This window comes from Carassius gibelio, chromosome A3 (genome assembly GCF_023724105.1).
Source record: "Carassius gibelio isolate Cgi1373 ecotype wild population from Czech Republic chromosome A3, carGib1.2-hapl.c, whole genome shotgun sequence".
In the NCBI taxonomy this organism is placed as follows: domain Eukaryota; kingdom Metazoa; phylum Chordata; class Actinopteri; order Cypriniformes; family Cyprinidae; genus Carassius; species Carassius gibelio.
This window is the reverse complement of record NC_068373.1, coordinates 3,747,052-3,761,246: the sequence shown is the minus strand read 5'-3', so window position 1 is coordinate 3,761,246 and position 14,195 is coordinate 3,747,052. Positions and strand designations below refer to the sequence as shown.

At 38.6% G+C, this 14,195-nt stretch overlaps 16 pseudogenes; all 16 read right to left on the bottom strand.

The window, feature by feature from the left end:
• Positions 1-26: 26 nt before the first annotated feature.
• LOC127960879 (uncharacterized) lies at positions 27-145 on the bottom strand (annotated as a pseudogene).
• A 355-nt stretch (positions 146-500) lies between these two features.
• LOC127960868 (uncharacterized) lies at positions 501-619 on the bottom strand (annotated as a pseudogene).
• A 354-nt stretch (positions 620-973) lies between these two features.
• Positions 974-1,092, bottom strand: LOC127960857 (uncharacterized; annotated as a pseudogene).
• Positions 1,093-2,482: 1,390 nt separating this feature from the next.
• LOC127966406 (uncharacterized) lies at positions 2,483-2,601 on the bottom strand (annotated as a pseudogene).
• A 367-nt stretch (positions 2,602-2,968) lies between these two features.
• LOC127960846 (uncharacterized) lies at positions 2,969-3,087 on the bottom strand (annotated as a pseudogene).
• Positions 3,088-4,470: 1,383 nt separating this feature from the next.
• LOC127966396 (uncharacterized) lies at positions 4,471-4,589 on the bottom strand (annotated as a pseudogene).
• Positions 4,590-4,958: 369 nt separating this feature from the next.
• LOC127958981 (uncharacterized) lies at positions 4,959-5,077 on the bottom strand (annotated as a pseudogene).
• Positions 5,078-6,480: 1,403 nt separating this feature from the next.
• On the bottom strand, positions 6,481-6,599 carry LOC127966394 (uncharacterized; annotated as a pseudogene).
• A 368-nt stretch (positions 6,600-6,967) lies between these two features.
• Positions 6,968-7,086, bottom strand: LOC127958972 (uncharacterized; annotated as a pseudogene).
• A 1,407-nt stretch (positions 7,087-8,493) lies between these two features.
• On the bottom strand, positions 8,494-8,612 carry LOC127966390 (uncharacterized; annotated as a pseudogene).
• Positions 8,613-8,980: 368 nt separating this feature from the next.
• On the bottom strand, positions 8,981-9,099 carry LOC127958961 (uncharacterized; annotated as a pseudogene).
• A 1,400-nt stretch (positions 9,100-10,499) lies between these two features.
• LOC127966358 (uncharacterized) lies at positions 10,500-10,618 on the bottom strand (annotated as a pseudogene).
• A 369-nt stretch (positions 10,619-10,987) lies between these two features.
• On the bottom strand, positions 10,988-11,106 carry LOC127958950 (uncharacterized; annotated as a pseudogene).
• Positions 11,107-12,512: 1,406 nt separating this feature from the next.
• LOC127958939 (uncharacterized) lies at positions 12,513-12,631 on the bottom strand (annotated as a pseudogene).
• Positions 12,632-12,986: 355 nt separating this feature from the next.
• LOC127966299 (uncharacterized) lies at positions 12,987-13,105 on the bottom strand (annotated as a pseudogene).
• A 369-nt stretch (positions 13,106-13,474) lies between these two features.
• LOC127958927 (uncharacterized) lies at positions 13,475-13,593 on the bottom strand (annotated as a pseudogene).
• Positions 13,594-14,195: the final 602 nt, after the last annotated feature.

Genomic DNA, 14,195 nt, shown 5'->3' with positions numbered 1-14,195 from the left:
ATATAATTTGTGAAAAATTTACAAAAATCTTAAAGCAACTGGTATTACCAGGGGGTCTCCCATCCAATTACTAACCAGGCCCAAACCTGCTTAGCTTCCGAGCTCAGACATGATCTGGCATAGACAGGGTGGTATGGCCATAAGCGAAGACTGCTGCAAAGAGAGAGCTATTTAAAGATCAGCCAATCTAATATAAGTAGGAAAGAAAACCCTAAAGCTTAAAGCACCTGGTATTCCCAGGCGGTCTCCCATCCAAGCACTAACCAGGCCAATACCTGCTAAGATTAAGAGATCGGGCATTGACTCTTTTTTTTTTTTTTTTTTTTTTAAGATTATTATATAATTAGTAATAAATTTCCAATAATATTAGAGCACCTGGTATTCCGAGGCGGTCTCCCATCCAGACACTAAACAGGTCCATGACTGCTAAGATTCAAAGAATGGGCATTGACTCTTTTTTTTGTCAAGATTATTATATAATTTGTGAAAAATTTACAAAAATCTTAAAGCAACTGGTATTACCAGGGGGTCTCCCATCCAATTACTAACCAGGCCCAAACCTGCTTAGCTTCCGAGCTCAGACATGATCTGGCATAGACAGGGTGGTATGGCCATAAGCGAAGACTGCTGCAAAGAGAGAGCTATTTAAAGATCAGCCAATCTAATATAAGTAGGAAAGAAAACCCTAAAGCTTAAAGCACCTGGTATTCCCAGGCGGTCTCCCATCCAAGCACTAACCAGGCCAATACCTGCTAAGATTAAGAGATCGGGCATTGACTCTTTTTTTTTTTTTTTTTTTTTAAGATTATTATATAATTAGTAATAAATTTCCAATAATATTAGAGCACCTGGTATTCCGAGGCGGTCTCCCATCCAGACACTAAACAGGTCCATGACTGCTAAGATTCAAAGAATGGGCATTGACTCTTTTTTTTTTCAAGATTATTATATAATTTGTGAAAAATTTACAAAAATCTTAAAGCAACTGGTATTACCAGGGGGTCTCCCATCCAATTACTAACCAGGCCCAAACCTGCTTAGCTTCCGAGCTCAGACATGATCTGGCATAGACAGGGTGGTATGGCCATAAGCGAAGACTGCTGCAAAGAGAGAGCTATTTAAAGATCAGCCAATCTAATATAAGTAGGAAAGAAAACCCTAAAGCTTAAAGCACCTGGTATTCCCAGGCGGTCTCCCATCCAAGCACTAACAAGGCCAATACCTGCTAAGATTAAGAGATCGGGCATTGACTCTTTTTTTTTTTTTTTTTTTTTTTTTAGATTATTATATAATTAGTAATAAATTTCCAATAATATTAGAGCACCTGGTTTTCCGAGGCGGTCTCCCATCCAAACACTAAACAGGTCCATAGCTGCTAAGATTCAAAGATTGGGCATTGACTCTTTTTGTTTCAAGATAATTATATAATTAGTACAAATTTCCAAAAATATTACAGCAACTGGTATTCCGAGGCGGTCTCCCATCCAAGCACTAAACAGGTCCATACCTCCTAAGATTCAAAGATTGGGCATTTACTCTTTTTTTTTTTTTTTTGTTGCAAGATTATTATGTAATTAGTAAAAATTGCCAAAAATATTACAGCAACTGGTATTTCCCGGCTGTCTTCCATCCAAGTACTAACCAGGCAAAACCTGCTATTATTCAGAGATCGGGCATTGACTTTTTTTTTTTTTTTTCAAGATTATTATATAATTTGTGAAAAATTTCCAAAAATCTTAAAGCAACTGGTATTACCAGGGTGTCTCCCATCCAATTACTAACCAGGCCCATACATGCTAAGATTCAGATATGGGGCATTGACTCCTTTCTTTTTTTCTTGCAAGATTATTATATAATTTGTGAAAAATTTCCCAAAATCTTAAAGCAACTGGTATTACCAGGGGGTCTGCCATCCAATTACTAACCAGGCCGAAACCTGCTTAGTTTCCGAGCTCAGACATGATCTGGCATAGCCAGGGTGGAATGGCCATAAGCGAAGACTGCTGCAAAGAGAGAGCTATTTAAAGATCAGCCAATCTAATCGCCGGTACATTATACAGGACCAAACCTGCTTAGCTTCCGAGAGCAGACGAGATCAGGCATAGCCAGGTTGTTACGGTCGCAAGCGAAGGATACTGCAAAGAGAAGACTATTTAAAGATCAGCCAATCAAATCGCCCATACATTATATAAGTAGGAATGAAAATCCAAAAGCTTACAGCACCTGGTATTCCGAGGCGGTCTCCCATCCAAGCACTAACCAGGCCAATACCTGCTAAGATTAAGAGATCGGGCATTGGCTCTTTTTTTTTAAGATTATTATATAATTAGTAATAAATTTCCAATAATATTAGAGCACCTGGTATTACCAGGGGGTCTCCCATCCAAACACTACACAGGTCAATGACTGCTAAGATTCAAAGAATGGGCATTCACTCTTTTTTTTTCAAGATTATTATATAATTTGTGAAAAATTTACAAAAATCTTAAAGCAACTGGTATTACCAGGGGGTCTCCCATCCAATTACTAACCAGGCCCAAACCTGCTTAGCTTCCGAGCTCAGACATGATCTGGCATAGCCAGGGTGGTATGGCCATAAGCGAAGACTGCTGCAAAGAGAGAGCTATTTAAAGATCAGTCAATCTAATCGCCGGTACATTATATAAGTAGGAAAGAAAACCCTAAAGCTTAAAGCACCTGGTATTCCCAGGCGGTCTCCCATCCAAGCACTAACCAGGCCAATACCTGCTAAGATTAAGAGATCGGGCATTGACTCTTTTTTTTTTTTTTTTTTTTAAGATTATTATATAATTAGTAATAAATTTCCAATAATATTAGAGCACCTGGTATTCCGAGGCGGTCTCCCATCCAGACACTAAACAGGTCCATGACTGCTAAGATTCAAAGAATGGGCATTGACTCTTTTTTTTTTCAAGATTATTATATAATTTGTGAAAAATTTACAAAAATCTTAAAGCAACTGGTATTACCAGGGGGTCTCCCATCCAATTACTAACCAGGCCCAAACCTGCTTAGCTTCCGAGCTCAGACATGATCTGGCATAGACAGGGTGGTATGGCCATAAGCGAAGACTGCTGCAAAGAGAGAGCTATTTAAAGATCAGCCAATCTAATATAAGTAGGAAAGAAAACCCTAAAGCTTAAAGCACCTGGTATTCCCAGGCGGTCTCCCATCCAAGCACTAACCAGGCCAATACCTGCTAAGATTAAGAGATCGGGCATTGACTCTTTTTTTTTTTTTTTAAAGATTATTATATAATTAGTAATAAATTTCCAATAATATTAGAGCACCTGGTTTTCCGAGGCGGTCTCCCATCCAAACACTAAACAGGTCCATAGCTGCTAAGATTCAAAGATTGGGCATTGACTCTTTTTGTTTCAAGATAATTATATAATTAGTACAAATTTCCAAAAATATTACAGCAACTGGTATTCCGAGGCGGTCTCCCATCCATGCACTAAACAGGTCCATACCTCCTAAGATTCAAAGATTGGGCATTTACTCTTTTTTTTTTTTTTTTTTGTTGCAAGATTATTATGTAATTAGTAAAAATTGCCAAAAATATTACAGCAACTGGTATTTCCCGGCCGTCTTCCATCCAAGTACTAACCAGGCAAAACCTGCTATTATTCAGAGATCGGGCATTGACTTTTTTTTTTTTTTTCAAGATTATTATATAATTTGTGAAAAATTTCCAAAAATCTTAAAGCAACTGGTATTACCAGGGTGTCTCCCATCCAATTACTAACCAGGCCCATACCTGCTAAGATTCAGATATGGGGCATTGACTCCTTTCTTTTTTTCTTGCAAGATTATTATATAATTTGTGAAAAATTTCCAAAAATCTTAAAGCAACTGGTATTACCAGGGGGTCTGCCATCCAATTACTAACCAGGCCGAAACCTGCTTAGTTTCCGAGCTCAGACATGATCTGGCATAGCCAGGGTGGAATGGCCATAAGCGAAGACTGCTGCAAAGAGAGAGCTATTTAAAGATCAGCCAATCTAATCGCCGGTACATTATACAGGACCAAACCTGCTTAGCTTCCGAGAGCAGACGAGATCAGGCATAGCCAGGTTGTTACGGTCGCAAGCGAAGGATACTGCAAAGAGAAGACTATTTAAAGATCAGCCAATCAAATCGCCAATACATTATATAAGTAGGAATGAAAATCCAAAAGCTTACAGCACCTGGTATTCCGAGGCGGTCTCCCATCCAAGCACTAACCAGGCCAATACCTGCTAAGATTAAGAGATCGGGCATTGGCTCTTTTTTTTAAGATTATTATATAATTAGTAATAAATTTCCAATAATATTAGAGCACCTGGTATTACCAGGGGGTCTCCCATCCAAACACTACACAGGTCAATGACTGCTAAGATTCAAAGATTGGGCATTCACTCTTTTTTTTTTCAAGATTATTATATAATTTGTGAAAAATTTACAAAAATCTTAAAGCAACTGGTATTACCAGGGGGTCTCCCATCCAATTACTAACCAGGCCCAAACCTGCTTAGCTTCCGAGCTCAGACATGATCTGGCATAGCCAGGGTGGTATGGCCATAAGCGAAGACTGCTGCAAAGAGAGAGCTATTTAAAGATCAGTCAATCTAATCGCCGGTACATTATATAAGTAGGAAAGAAAACCCTAAAGCTTAAAGCACCTGGTATTCCCAGGCGGTCTCCCATCCAAGCACTAACCAGGCCAATACCTGCTAAGATTAAGAGATCGGGCATTGACTCTTTTTTTTTTTTTTTTTTTTTTAAGATTATTATATAATTAGTAATAAATTTCCAATAATATTAGAGCACCTGGTATTCCGAGGCGGTCTCCCATCCAGACACTAAACAGGTCCATGACTGCTAAGATTCAAAGAATGGGCATTGACTCTTTTTTTTTTCAAGATTATTATATAATTTGTGAAAAATTTACAAAAATCTTAGAGCAACTGGTATTACCAGGGGGTCTCCCATCCAATTACTAACCAGGCCCAAACCTGCTTAGCTTCCGAGCTCAGACATGATCTGGCATAGCCAGGGTGGTATGGCCATAAGCGAAGACTGCTGCAAAGAGAGAGCTATTTAAAGATCAGCCAATCTAATCGCCGGTACATTATATAAGTAGGAAAGAAAACCCTAAAGCTTAAAGCACCTGGTATTCCCAGGCGGTCTCCCATCCAAGCACTAACCAGGCCAATACCTGCTAAGATTAAGAGATCGGGCATTGACTTTTTTTTTTTTTTTTTTTTTTTTTTAAAGATTATTATATAATTAGTAATGAATTTCCAATAATATTAGAGCACCTGGTTTTCCGAGGCGGTCTCCCATCCAAACACTAAACAGGTCCATAGCTGCTAAGATTCAAAGATTGGGCATTGACTCTTTTTGTTTCAAGATAATTATATAATTAGTACAAATTTCCAAAAATATTACAGCAACTGGTATTCTGAGGCGGTCTCCCATCCAAGCACTAAACAGGTCCATACCTCCTAAGATTCAAAGATTGGGCATTTACTCTTTTTTTTTTTGTTGTTGCAAGATTATTATGTAATTAGTAAAAATTGCCAAAAATATTACAGCAACTGGTATTTCCCGGCCGTCTTCCATCCAAGTACTAACCAGGCAAAACCTGCTATTATTCAGAGATCGGGCATTGACTTTTTTTTTTTTTTTTCAAGATTATTATATAATTTGTGAAAAATTTCCAAAAATCTTAAAGCAACTGGTATTACCAGGGTGTCTCCCATCCAATTACTAACCAGGCCCATACCTGCTAAGATTCAGATATGGGGCATTGACTCCTTTCTTTTTTTCTTGCAAGATTATTATATAATTTGTGAAAAATTTCCAAAAATCTTAAAGCAACTGGTATTACCAGGGGGTCTGCCATCCAATTACTAACCAGGCCGAAACCTGCTTAGTTTCCGAGCTCAGACATGATCTGGCATAGCCAGGGTGGAATGGCCATAAGCGAAGACTGCTGCAAAGAGAGAGCTATTTAAAGATCAGCCAATCTAATCGCCGGTACATTATACAGGACCAAACCTGCTTAGCTTCCGAGAGCAGACGAGATCAGGCATAGCCAGGTTGTTACGGTCGCAAGCGAAGGATACTGCAAAGAGAAGACTATTTAAAGATCAGCCAATCAAATCGCCCATACATTATATAAGTAGGAATGAAAATCCAAAAGCTTACAGCACCTGGTATTCCGAGGCGGTCTCCCATCCAAGCACTAACCAGGCCAATACCTGCTAAGATTAAGAGATCGGGCATTGGCTCTTTTTTTTAAGATTATTATATAATTAGTAATAAATTTCCAATAATATTAGAGCACCTGGTATTACCAGGGGGTCTCCCATCCAAACACTACACAGGTCAATGACTGCTAAGATTCAAAGATTGGGCATTCACTCTTTTTTTTTTCAAGATTATTATATAATTTGTGAAAAATTTACAAAAATCTTAAAGCAACTGGTATTACCAGGGGGTCTCCCATCCAATTACTAACCAGGCCCAAACCTGCTTAGCTTCCGAGCTCAGACATGATCTGGCATAGCCAGGGTGGTATGGCCATAAGCGAAGACTGCTGCAAAGAGAGAGCTATTTAAAGATCAGTCAATCTAATCGCTGGTACATTATATAAGTAGGAAAGAAAACCCTAAAGCTTAAAGCACCTGGTATTCCCAGGCGGTCTCCCATCCAAGCACTAACCAGGCCAATACCTGCTAAGATTAAGAGATCGGGCATTGACTCTTTTTTTTTTTTTTTTTTTTTAAGATTATTATATAATTAGTAATAAATTTCCAATAATATTAGAGCACCTGGTATTCCGAGGCGGTCTCCCATCCAGACACTAAACAGGTCCATGACTGCTAAGATTCAAAGAATGGGCATTGACTCTTTTTTTTTTCAAGATTATTATATAATTTGTGAAAAATTTACAAAAATCTTAGAGCAACTGGTATTACCAGGGGGTCTCCCATCCAATTACTAACCAGGCCCAAACCTGCTTAGCTTCCGAGCTCAGACATGATCTGGCATAGCCAGGGTGGTATGGCCATAAGCGAAGACTGCTGCAAAGAGAGAGCTATTTAAAGATCAGCCAATCTAATCGCCGGTACATTATATAAGTAGGAAAGAAAACCCTAAAGCTTAAAGCACCTGGTATTCCCAGGCGGTCTCCCATCCAAGCACTAACCAGGCCAATACCTGCTAAGATTAAGAGATCGGGCATTGACTTTTTTTTTTTTTTTTTTTTTTTTTTTAAAGATTATTATATAATTAGTAATAAATTTCCAATAATATTAGAGCACCTGGTTTTCCGAGGCGGTCTCCCATCCAAACACTAAACAGGTCCATAGCTGCTAAGATTCAAAGATTGGGCATTGACTCTTTTTGTTTCAAGATAATTATATAATTAGTACAAATTTCCAAAAATATTACAGCAACTGGTATTCCGAGGCGGTCTCCCATCCATGCACTAAACAGGTCCATACCTCCTAAGATTCAAAGATTGGGCATTTACTCTTTTTTTTTTTTTTTTTTGTTGCAAGATTATTATGTAATTAGTAAAAATTGCCAAAAATATTACAGCAACTGGTATTTCCCGGCCGTCTTCCATCCAAGTACTAACCAGGCAAAACCTGCTATTATTCAGAGATCGGGCATTGACTTTTTTTTTTTTTTTCAAGATTATTATATAATTTGTGAAAAATTTCCAAAAATCTTAAAGCAACTGGTATTACCAGGGTGTCTCCCATCCAATTACTAACCAGGCCCATACCTGCTAAGATTCAGATATGGGGCATTGACTCCTTTCTTTTTTTCTTGCAAGATTATTATATAATTTGTGAAAAATTTCCAAAAATCTTAAAGCAACTGGTATTACCAGGGGGTCTGCCATCCAATTACTAACCAGGCCGAAACCTGCTTAGTTTCCGAGCTCAGACATGATCTGGCATAGCCAGGGTGGAATGGCCATAAGCGAAGACTGCTGCAAAGAGAGAGCTATTTAAAGATCAGCCAATCTAATCGCCGGTACATTATACAGGACCAAACCTGCTTAGCTTCCGAGAGCAGACGAGATCAGGCATAGCCAGGTTGTTACGGTCGCAAGCGAAGGATACTGCAAAGAGAAGACTATTTAAAGATCAGCCAATCAAATCGCCAATACATTATATAAGTAGGAATGAAAATCCAAAAGCTTACAGCACCTGGTATTCCGAGGCGGTCTCCCATCCAAGCACTAACCAGGCCAATACCTGCTAAGATTAAGAGATCGGGCATTGGCTCTTTTTTTTAAGATTATTATATAATTAGTAATAAATTTCCAATAATATTAGAGCACCTGGTATTACCAGGGGGTCTCCCATCCAAACACTACACAGGTCAATGACTGCTAAGATTCAAAGATTGGGCATTCACTCTTTTTTTTTTCAAGATTATTATATAATTTGTGAAAAATTTACAAAAATCTTAAAGCAACTGGTATTACCAGGGGGTCTCCCATCCAATTACTAACCAGGCCCAAACCTGCTTAGCTTCCGAGCTCAGACATGATCTGGCATAGCCAGGGTGGTATGGCCATAAGCGAAGACTGCTGCAAAGAGAGAGCTATTTAAAGATCAGTCAATCTAATCGCCGGTACATTATATAAGTAGGAAAGAAAACCCTAAAGCTTAAAGCACCTGGTATTCCCAGGCGGTCTCCCATCCAAGCACTAACCAGGCCAATACCTGCTAAGATTAAGAGATCGGGCATTGACTCTTTTTTTTTTTTTTTTTTTTTAAGATTATTATATAATTAGTAATAAATTTCCAATAATATTAGAGCACCTGGTATTCCGAGGCGGTCTCCCATCCAGACACTAAACAGGTCCATGACTGCTAAGATTCAAAGAATGGGCATTGACTCTTTTTTTTTTCAAGATTATTATATAATTTGTGAAAAATTTACAAAAATCTTAGAGCAACTGGTATTACCAGGGGGTCTCCCATCCAATTACTAACCAGGCCCAAACCTGCTTAGCTTCCGAGCTCAGACATGATCTGGCATAGCCAGGGTGGTATGGCCATAAGCGAAGACTGCTGCAAAGAGAAAGCTATTTAAAGATCAGCCAATCTAATCGCCGGTACATTATATAAGTAGGAAAGAAAACCCTAAAGCTTAAAGCACCTGGTATTCCCAGGCGGTCTCCCATCCAAGCACTAACCAGGCCAATACCTGCTAAGATTAAGAGATCGGGCATTGACTTTTTTTTTTTTTTTTTTTTTTTTTAAAGATTATTATATAATTAGTAATGAATTTCCAATAATATTAGAGCACCTGGTTTTCCGAGGCGGTCTCCCATCCAAACACTAAACAGGTCCATAGCTGCTAAGATTCAAAGATTGGGCATTGACTCTTTTTGTTTCAAGATAATTATATAATTAGTACAAATTTCCAAAAATATTACAGCAACTGGTATTCTGAGGCGGTCTCCCATCCAAGCACTAAACAGGTCCATACCTCCTAAGATTCAAAGATTGGGCATTTACTCTTTTTTTTTTTGTTGTTGCAAGATTATTATGTAATTAGTAAAAATTGCCAAAAATATTACAGCAACTGGTATTTCCCGGCCGTCTTCCATCCAAGTACTAACCAGGCAAAACCTGCTATTATTCAGAGATCGGGCATTGACTTTTTTTTTTTTTTCAAGATTATTATATAATTTGTGAAAAATTTCCAAAAATCTTAAAGCAACTGGTATTACCAAGGTGTCTCCCATCCAATTACTAACCAGGCCCATACCTGCTAAGATTCAGATATGGGGCATTGACTCCTTTCTTTTTTTCTTGCAAGATTATTATATAATTTGTGAAAAATTTCCAAAAATCTTAAAGCAACTGGTATTACCAGGGGGTCTGCCATCCAATTACTAACCAGGCCGAAACCTGCTTAGTTTCCGAGCTCAGACATGATCTGGCATAGCCAGGGTGGAATGGCCATAAGCGAAGACTGCTGCAAAGAGAGAGCTATTTAAAGATCAGCCAATCTAATCGCCGGTACATTATACAGGACCAAACCTGCTTAGCTTCCGAGAGCAGACGAGATCAGGCATAGCCAGGTTGTTACGGTCGCAAGCGAAGGATACTGCAAAGAGAAGACTATTTAAAGATCAGCCAATCAAATCGCCCATACATTATATAAGTAGGAATGAAAATCCAAAAGCTTACAGCACCTGGTATTCCGAGGCGGTCTCCCATCCAAGCACTAACCAGGCCAATACCTGCTAAGATTAAGAGATCGGGCATTGGCTCTTTTTTTTAAGATTATTATATAATTAGTAATAAATTTCCAATAATATTAGAGCACCTGGTATTACCAGGGGGTCTCCCATCCAAACACTACACAGGTCAATGACTGCTAAGATTCAAAGATTGGGCATTCACTCTTTTTTTTTTCAAGATTATTATATAATTTGTGAAAAATTTACAAAAATCTTAAAGCAACTGGTATTACCAGGGGGTCTCCCATCCAATTACTAACCAGGCCCAAACCTGCTTAGCTTCCGAGCTCAGACATGATCTGGCATAGCCAGGGTGGTATGGCCATAAGCGAAGACTGCTGCAAAGAGAGAGCTATTTAAAGATCAGTCAATCTAATCGCCGGTACATTATATAAGTAGGAAAGAAAACCCTAAAGCTTAAAGCACCTGGTATTCCCAGGCGGTCTCCCATCCAAGCACTAACCAGGCCAATACCTGCTAAGATTAAGAGATCGGGCATTGACTCTTTTTTTTTTTTTTTTTTTTTTAAGATTATTATATAATTAGTAATAAATTTCCAATAATATTAGAGCACCTGGTATTCCGAGGCGGTCTCCCATCCAGACACTAAACAGGTCCATGACTGCTAAGATTCAAAGAATGGGCATTGACTCTTTTTTTTTTCAAGATTATTATATAATTTGTGAAAAATTTACAAAAATCTTAGAGCAACTGGTATTACCAGGGGGTCTCCCATCCAATTACTAACCAGGCCCAAACCTGCTTAGCTTCCGAGCTCAGACATGATCTGGCATAGCCAGGGTGGTATGGCCATAAGCGAAGACTGCTGCAAAGAGAGAGCTATTTAAAGATCAGCCAATCTAATCGCCGGTACATTATATAAGTAGGAAAGAAAACCCTAAAGCTTAAAGCACCTGGTATTCCCAGGCGGTCTCCCATCCAAGCACTAACCAGGCCAATACCTGCTAAGATTAAGAGATCGGGCATTGACTTTTTTTTTTTTTTTTTTTTTTTTTTTTAAAGATTATTATATAATTAGTAATGAATTTCCAATAATATTAGAGCACCTGGTTTTCCGAGGCGGTCTCCCATCCAAACACTAAACAGGTCCATAGCTGCTAAGATTCAAAGATTGGGCATTGACTCTTTTTGTTTCAAGATAATTATATAATTAGTACAAATTTCCAAAAATATTACAGCAACTGGTATTCTGAGGCGGTCTCCCATCCAAGCACTAAACAGGTCCATACCTCCTTAGATTCAAAGATTGGGCATTTACTCTTTTTTTTTTTTTTTGTTGCAAGATTATTATGTAATTAGTAAAAATTGCCAAAAATATTACAGCAACTGGTATTTCCCGGCCGTCTTCCATCCAAGTACTAACCAGGCAAAACCTGCTATTATTCAGAGATCGGGCATTGACTTTTTTTTTTTCAAGATTATTATATAATTTGTGAAAAATTTCCAAAAATCTTAAAGAAACTGGTATTACCAGGTTGTCTCCCATCCAATTACTAACCAGGCCCATACCTGCTAAGATTCAGATATGGGGCATTGACTCCTTTCTTTTTTTCTTGCAAGATTATTATATAATTTGTGAAAAATTTCCAAAAATCTTAAAGCAACTGGTATTACCAGGGGGTCTGCCATCCAATTACTAACCAGGCCGAAACCTGCTTAGTTTCCGAGCTCAGACATGATCTGGCATAGCCAGGGTGGAATGGCCATAAGCGAAGACTGCTGCAAAGAGAGAGCTATTTAAAGATCAGCCAATCTAATCGCCGGTACATTATACAGGACCAAACCTACCAACCTAGCTTCCGAGAGCAGACGAGATCAGGCATAGCCAGGTTGTTACGGTCGCAAGCGAAGGATACTGCAAAGAGAAGACTATTTAAAGATCAGCCAATCAAATCGCCCATACATTATATAAGTAGGAATGAAAATCCAAAAGCTTACAGCACCTGGTATTCCGAGGCGGTCTCCCATCCAAGCACTAACCAGGCCAATACCTGCTAAGATTAAGAGATCGGGCATTGGCTCTTTTTTTTTAAGATTATTATATAATTAGTAATAAATTTCCAATAATATTAGAGCACCTGGTATTCCGAGGCGGTCTCCCATCCAGACACTAAACAGGTCCATGACTGCTAAGATTCAAAGAATGGGCATTGACTCTTTTTTTTTTCAAGATTATTATATAATTTGTGAAAAATTTACAAAAATCTTAGAGCAACTGGTATTACCAGGGGGTCTCCCATCCAATTACTAACCAGGCCCAAACCTGCTTAGCTTCCGAGCTCAGACATGATCTGGCATAGCCAGGGTGGTATGGCCATAAGCGAAGACTGCTGCAAAGAGAGAGCTATTTAAAGATCAGCCAATCTAATCGCCGGTACATTATATAAGTAGGAAAGAAAACCCTAAAGCTTAAAGCACCTGGTATTCCCAGGCGGTCTCCCATCCAAGCACTAACCAGGCCAATACCTGCTAAGATTAAGAGATCGGGCATTGGCTCTTTTTTTTAAGATTATTATATAATTAGTAATAAATTTCCAATAATATTAGAGCACCTGGTATTACCAGGGGGTCTCCCATCCAAACACTACACAGGTCAATGACTGCTAAGATTCAAAGATTGGGCATTCACTCTTTTTTTTTTCAAGATTATTATATAATTTGTGAAAAATTTACAAAAATCTTAAAGCAACTGGTATTACCAGGGGGTCTCCCATCCAATTACTAACCAGGCCCAAACCTGCTTAGCTTCCGAGCTCAGACATGATCTGGCATAGCCAGGGTGGTATGGCCATAAGCGAAGACTGCTGCAAAGAGAGAGCTATTTAAAGATCAGTCAATCTAATCGCCGGTACATTATATAAGTAGGAAAGAAAACCCTAAAGCTTAAAGCACCTGGTATTCCCAGGCGGTCTCCCATCCAAGCACTAACCAGGCCAATACCTGCTAAGATTAAGAGATCGGGCATTGACTCTTTTTTTTTTTTTTTTTTTTTTAAGATTATTATATAATTAGTAATAAATTTCCAATAATATTAGAGCACCTGGTATTCCGAGGCGGTCTCCCATCCAGACACTAAACAGGTCCATGACTGCTAAGATTCAAAGAATGGGCATTGACTCTTTTTTTTTTCAAGATTATTATATAATTTGTGAAAAATTTACAAAAATCTTAGAGCAACTGGTATTACCAGGGGGTCTCCCATCCAATTACTAACCAGGCCCAAACCTGCTTAGCTTCCGAGCTCAGACATGATCTGGCATAGCCAGGGTGGTATGGCCATAAGCGAAGACTGCTGCAAAGAGAGAGCTATTTAAAGATCAGCCAATCTAATCGCCGGTACATTATATAAGTAGGAAAGAAAACCCTAAAGCTTAAAGCACCTGGTATTCCCAGGCGGTCTCCCATCCAAGCACTAACCAGGCCAATACCTGCTAAGATTAAGAGATCGGGCATTGACTTTTTTTTTTTTTTTTTTTTTTTTTTTAAAGATTATTATATAATTAGTAATGAATTTCCAATAATATTAGAGCACCTGGTTTTCCGAGGCGGTCTCCCATCCAAACACTAAACAGGTCCATAGCTGCTAAGATTCAAAGATTGGGCATTGACTCTTTTTGTTTCAAGATAATTATATAATTAGTACAAATTTCCAAAAATATTACAGCAACTGGTATTCTGAGGCGGTCTCCCATCCAAGCACTAAACAGGTCCATACCTCCTTAGATTCAAAGATTGGGCATTTACTCTTTTTTTTTTTTTTTGTTGCAAGATTATTATGTAATTAGTAAAAATTGCCAAAAATATTACAGCAACTGGTATTTCCCGGCCGTCTTCCATCCAAGTACTAACCAGGCAAAACCTGCTATTATTCAGAGATCGGGCATTG